General features: G+C 41.3%; 1 long non-coding RNA gene across 1 annotated transcript; it reads left to right on the top strand.

Moving 5' to 3' along the window:
- The first annotated feature begins 3,053 nt into the window (after positions 1-3,053).
- On the top strand, positions 3,054-5,427 carry LOC131511361 (uncharacterized). The gene is made up of 2 exons (XR_009261481.1): positions 3,054-3,377; positions 4,366-5,427. It is a non-coding gene; the product is annotated as an uncharacterized LOC131511361 (long non-coding RNA).
- Positions 5,428-6,101: the final 674 nt, after the last annotated feature.

Here is a 6,101-nt window from a genome sequence, read left to right as displayed (position 1 = left end):
AAGGGGTGGGCAGTGGGATGTGCTTCTATCACCTGCAGAATGTGGGCCCCAGTGATCAGACAGGAGGGACCCTTTCTGGCAAAGTTTGAGGTGAAGACATCTGACCACCCAGCAGCACGAGCAGGCACAAGACACTGAGCTGCGAGCTCCCCAAGGCACACAGAGAACTGAGCTGCCACCCACTCACTGCTGGCAGCACCAAGAGAAAAACACAGCCCTTCATTTCTTCCTGCTTCTTGCCCTCCAGTCCTCCAACCCTCTGCTGTCTGAGACCCTCAGCCTGATCTGAACAGGTGTTAGAGGAAGCTATACCCACTGGCATGGGCATGGAATGAATATTTCAAGTCAAGAGATGGAATGGGAAGAGAGACCAAGCAAAGAGCCAGACCACTTCCTAATGAGGAAGCTTTACTAAAAGAAACAGAAAAAAAAAATTAAATAAAAATCATAGAACTGCATAAAACTACATAGAGAATTTTATTTTTTAAAGTATTTATATATTTATATTCTTTAATATACAAGATAATTATGCACATAAATGCACGTACTAAGTCTATAATATAATATACATGTGTATGCAGTTTTGATATTTGTGAGGGTTTTTTGTTTGTTTAATATAAAAACATACAGTGTTTGCAGTGTGCTCTTGGTTTTGGGGGTAGATTCCTGTGGTTCATCGCTTACATAAAACACCCAGTGTTCATCCCAACAAGTGCCCTCCTCAATGTCCATCACCCATTTTCCCCTCTCCCCCACCTCTCCATCAACCCTCAGTTTGTTCTCTGTATTTAAGGGTCTCTTATGGTTTGCCTCCCTCCCTCTTTGTAACTATTCCTTTCCCTTCCCTTCCCCCATGGTCTTCTGTTAAGTTTCTCAAGATCCACATATGAGTGAAAACATAGGATATCTTTCTCGGACGCATTTCACTTAGCATAATACCTCCCAGTCCCATCCACATTAATGCAAATGAAAGGATTTCATTCTTTCTCATTGCCAAGTAATATTTCATTGTATATATAAACTACATCTTCTTTATCCATTCGTCAGTTGATGGACATTTTGGCTCTTTCCGTAATTTGGCTATTGTTGAAAGTGCTGCTATAAACATTGGGGTACATGTGCCCCTCTGAATCAGCACTCCTGTATCCTTTGGAAAATTCTTAGTGGTGCTATTGCTGGGTTGTAGGATAGTTCTATTTTTAATTTTTTGAGGAACCTCTACACTGTTTTCCAGAGTGGCTGCACCAGTTTGCATTCCCACCAACAGTGCAAGAGGGTTCCCACTTCTCCACATCCTCGCCAGCATCTGTAGTTTCCTGAGTTGTTAATTTTAGCCACTCTAACCAATATGAGGTGGTATCTTAGTGTGGTTTTGATTTGTATTTCCCTGATGAGGAGTGATGTTGAGCATCTTTTCATGTGTCTGTTGGCCATCTGGATGTCTTCTTTGGAAAAGTGTCTATTCATGTCTTCTGCCTATTTCAAAGCTTCAGTAAATTTTTTGAAAACACACACTGAGGGGCGCCTGGGTGGCGCAGTTGGTTAAGCGTCCGACTTCAGCCAGGTCACGATCTCGCGGTCTGTGAGTTCGAGCCCCGCGTCAGGCTCTGGGCTGATGGCTCGGAGCCTGGAGCCTGTTTCCGATTCTGTGTCTCCCTCTCTCTCTGCCCCTCCCCCGTTCATGCTCTGTCTCTCTCTGTCCCAAAAATAAATAAAAAACGTTGAAAAAAAAAAAAAAAAAGAAAAAAAAGAAAGAAAACACACACTGAAAAATGCAGTTGCAGGAGCTCCTGGGTGGCTAGGTTGGTTAAGTATACAACTCTGGCTCAGGTCATGAACTCACAGTTCGTGAGTTCGAGCCCCACGTCCAGCTCTGTGCTGACAGCTCAGAGCCTGGAGCCTGTTTCAGATTCTGTGTCTCCCTCTCTCTCTGCCTCTCCCCCACTCATGCTCTGTTTCTCGCTCTCAAAAATAAACATAAAAAAAGAAAAATGCAGTCGCAGAACTAAAAAATAGAATTCAATTGGACATGGAATTCATAATCAAGTCAAAGAACTATCTTACTATGGAAGAGCAAATAAATAAATAAATAAATAAATAAATAAATAAATAAATAAAAAGGTAAAAGGAACAGAAGACATGGAGAGTAGATCCAGGAGAATGAAGACACAAAATGCAGAGTTGCAGGAAGTGGTAATCAACAGACCTGGGAGAAGCATGAATGTAAAAAAAGGAGGGGAGGATTCTTTTGAGTTGAAAAAGATATACATTTTTATACTGAAAAGGCACATATAGTGCCAGGCAGAAATAATGAAAAATCAGATACACACATGATAAAATTCCTGAACTCAGGATAAAGAGATTTGCTTACAGGCTTCCAAACACAGTGAGAAGGTGCATTTCAGAGACAGAAGAATTAGAGAAGCAACAAATTTCTCATCTGCAACTTTGGACACCAGAAGATAGTGGCATAATATACAGTTTTCAAAAAAAAAAAAAAAGCATGTGATCCAAGAATCTTATATAATCCAATAAAACATTCATATGGGCAGAGAAAGGTTTTTTTAATCCATCGAGACTTAAAGGTATGCCACACAAGCGTATATCTAAGTAAATTACTTTAGGGAGAATTCTAATTTTAAAAAAAAATCAGAATAAAAAAATCTCAAGGTAGGATGAAATATTCAAAAAGTAGGAGTCAGTCAAAAAAAAATTTTTATTAAGTCCACAGTTTGTTCTAGGGTAGAGTGGTGACAAGACCGAGCCCTCCAGAAGCTCCTATTCAGAAACTCAGTATTGTGAAGATTTAGTGTGGTAACAAGCAAGAGAGGGACAGGTACACTGGTGCTGTTTTGGCAGAGTTGGAGACAACGTTTGATTTGAGAACAGACTATAAGGAGGAGGCAACTTTGCCTATTTAGAGAAGAGCTCTCTGAGCAGAAGATACATAGTCTCTGAGAAGGACACATAGTCATGTGTCCCTTCATGCAGAGAGAAAACCACTGTGGCTGTGTGTGGGGAACTTGGGTGGGAGGAGACACTGTGGCAGAGACTGCCATCAGCTCACTAAAATCTGGTTCTTCCTCTTATTCCCGGACGTGTGGTTAGACCACCTTCCTAGCCTGCCTAGAAATGGGGTATGGCCATGAGAGTTCCAGCCAGAGCAATGTGAACAGAAGTGACATTCAATTCTACCCCCCTAAAAACCAGTGATATGCACTCTTCTTTGTTTTCCCCATCCAGCTAGTTAGAATGGAAATGGCCCCAAGAGTAACTTTGAAAGAGCGCCGCATGTTGAAGATGAGGACAACCTATATCTCTGAATGGTTGTGTGTAGAAAAACTTCACCAACCTGGTCACTACCTCAGTGCTGCTATGTGAGCAAGAAACCAAAAAATGCACTGTTTGAGCCATTGTTGAGTATTAGGTAGACAAATCTATTACAGCAGGTAGCAAACCCTGACAACCACAGGTAGGCAGGATCATGAAGGACCATAGTATAGAGTTTGAACTTCTCTGCCAGTGTAAAAGAAAGGGCTAGGGTGTAATGGGAATGTGTGGGGGAGGTTGGGGGGGGGGGTAGATCAGGAAGGAAATGTCATAATCAGATTTACATTCTAGAATCTAGAGGCAGGCCTCCTGATCAGTCAGGGGGCCACTGCCATAGTCTTAGAAAACATCACTGTGGCTCAGAGCAGAACTCTAGAGAATGGGAAGCTATGAAGTAATTGCATTGGGGGAATTCTGGAAGTAGAGATGTTTTAGAAACATCAGATGTAAGAAAGGGGAAGAAAGAATGACTCATGAATTTGAGGTAATTTACTAAAGTGCAGACAACTGCAATAGGGAAATTAAGATTTGTTTGTTCCTGTTAAATCTGAGATATTTCTTAGGCATCCAAAGGAAATGAAGGAGTACCACTGAGGTAGGAGAAAAGCCTGGCTAGTGCATGCTCCCAGGAGCTTAGTGGGATTTTTCCAGTAATGTTTGGTTGTTGGCGTGTAAGTGAGGAGTAAGTAAGTAGTTGGTTTAAATAGTTCAAGGCTTTTCCAGGCAGGTGCTTAAGCAGGTATGTATTATTTTCCCAGGGCTGCTGTAACACATTGGTGGCTTAAAACAACAGAGATTTGGGGGCACCTGGGTGGCTCAGTGGTTGAGCATCTGACTTCGGTTCGGGTCATGATCTCACGATTCGTGAGTTCAAGCCCTGCGTCGGGCTCTGTGCTGACAGCTGGGAGCCTGAAGCCTGCTTCGGATTCTGTGTTTCCCTCTCTCTCTGCCCCTCCCCTGCTCACACACACTCTCTCTCAAAAATAAATAAACATAAAAAAATATTTTTTAAAAACCAGATTTGTTCTCTTACAGTTCCAGTGGTCAGAAGTCTGAAATCAACATGTCAGCAGAGTTTGGTCTTTCTTGGACACTCTAGAGGAGAATTCACACTATGCCCCTCTCCTAGTTGCAGGCGGCCATCAGCAATCTTTGGCAATCCTTGGTTTATAAACACATCACTCCAATCTCTGCCTCCATCTTCTCTTCTTTGGGTTTCTGTGTCTTTTTCCCCTTGTCTTCTCTTCTAAGCACTTGTCATTGGATTTAGGGCCCATCCTAATCCAGAATGATCTCATCTCAAGATCCTCAACTTAATCACATCCGCAGATTTGTTTTTCCAAATTAGTTCAAATTTACAGACTCCACGTGGGCATACCTTTGGGGAGGAGTCACTCTTCAACTCACTACAAGGAGCAGGGATTAGGGGTGTGGGGGAGCAAGTAAGTTAAAAGGATTTGCAAGGAAGATATAGGGCTGGATCATGGAATCCAAGCTGGAAGAGTAGGGAGAAGAAGACATGGGAAGGTCATGGAGAAGAAAGAGTAGTGATATCCCACTGGAGAGTGGTTGAGCAGGAGAACCAGAGCAAGGGGCTGAAAGGAGAGATGACATCACAATGGCTGACGGAGCTTACTTACGGATGACGACAGTCTAGGCATGGGCACCTGAGTCAGTAACTGAAAGGACATCTAGAAAACTCCACTGGAGGAGAAGAGGGCATGAACTCAGAGAGTGTTGGCAGGGTCACCAGCACAGGTGATGAAGCCCTCAGAAAGAAGACCACAATGGGGAAGATGGAATGGCAAGTCCAGTGCCTAAAGCATCAATAAGCAAGGGAACAGGACAAAGGCATGAAGACAGCAACTGGGAGGACTGAGCAAGTGACAGTGACAGCTAAATCAGAATAGATGAGTGTAAGGGCATTGCCAGCTGCAATATAAGGATACAAAAATAAAGAGTAAAAGAGGAGTCCTACAACACTCAGGAGTTAGAGGGAGAAGAAGGACAGAGGGAGTGGAGAGGTAACCTAACAGCTTCATTCTCATGTGGGGTATGTGGCTGGAACTGAATTGAATAAAAACTATACTAAAAGTCTCCTCTTGAGAAATTGAGACGTTTAATATATTGATAGAGAAATGCAGACGTGAATATACTCTTCAAAACATACATACCCCCTAAAAATACAAACACCTAGAAAAGCTTCCAAATCACCAGAGGCCAAGATAGTAACTAAAAATAAAAACTCTATCAATGCAGTAAAAATTGGTTTAAGGAAAAAAGAAAGGAACAAATAATATGTAGTAGTGCTAAAAATACAAAATAGGATAAAATAAGGCCAAACATGTCCTTTATTTCAATTATGGCCACTGTATTTAATTGTCCCTATTAAAAATGATAAAAATCATTAGGAGGTCTCTAAAAAAATCATCGTTGTGATTACTTCATGGGTCTACAATTGTGTACTTTAAATATGTACAGTTTATTGTACATCAGTTATTCTTCAATAAAGCTGTTTTTAAAAACAGCAAAGACTAAGATTGGGTGAAAAAGCACACTCCAATTTTATGCTCTGTATAAATACCTAAAAATGGTGGAGAGAGGTTGAAAAGGGGTGGTAAGAGCAAACAAATGGAAAGCTGGGATGGCAGTATTATGTCATATAAAGTGGATTTTAAAACTATATATATGTATATATATATATATATATATATATACACACATATATGCATATATATACATACATATATGCATACATGTATATATCCTGT

The sequence above is a fragment of the Neofelis nebulosa genome, chromosome 5 (genome assembly GCF_028018385.1).
Source record: "Neofelis nebulosa isolate mNeoNeb1 chromosome 5, mNeoNeb1.pri, whole genome shotgun sequence".
NCBI classification, from domain to species: Eukaryota; Metazoa; Chordata; class Mammalia; order Carnivora; family Felidae; genus Neofelis; species Neofelis nebulosa.
The sequence above is the reverse complement of the archived record's forward strand: the minus strand, read 5'-3'. Positions and strand labels throughout refer to the sequence as shown.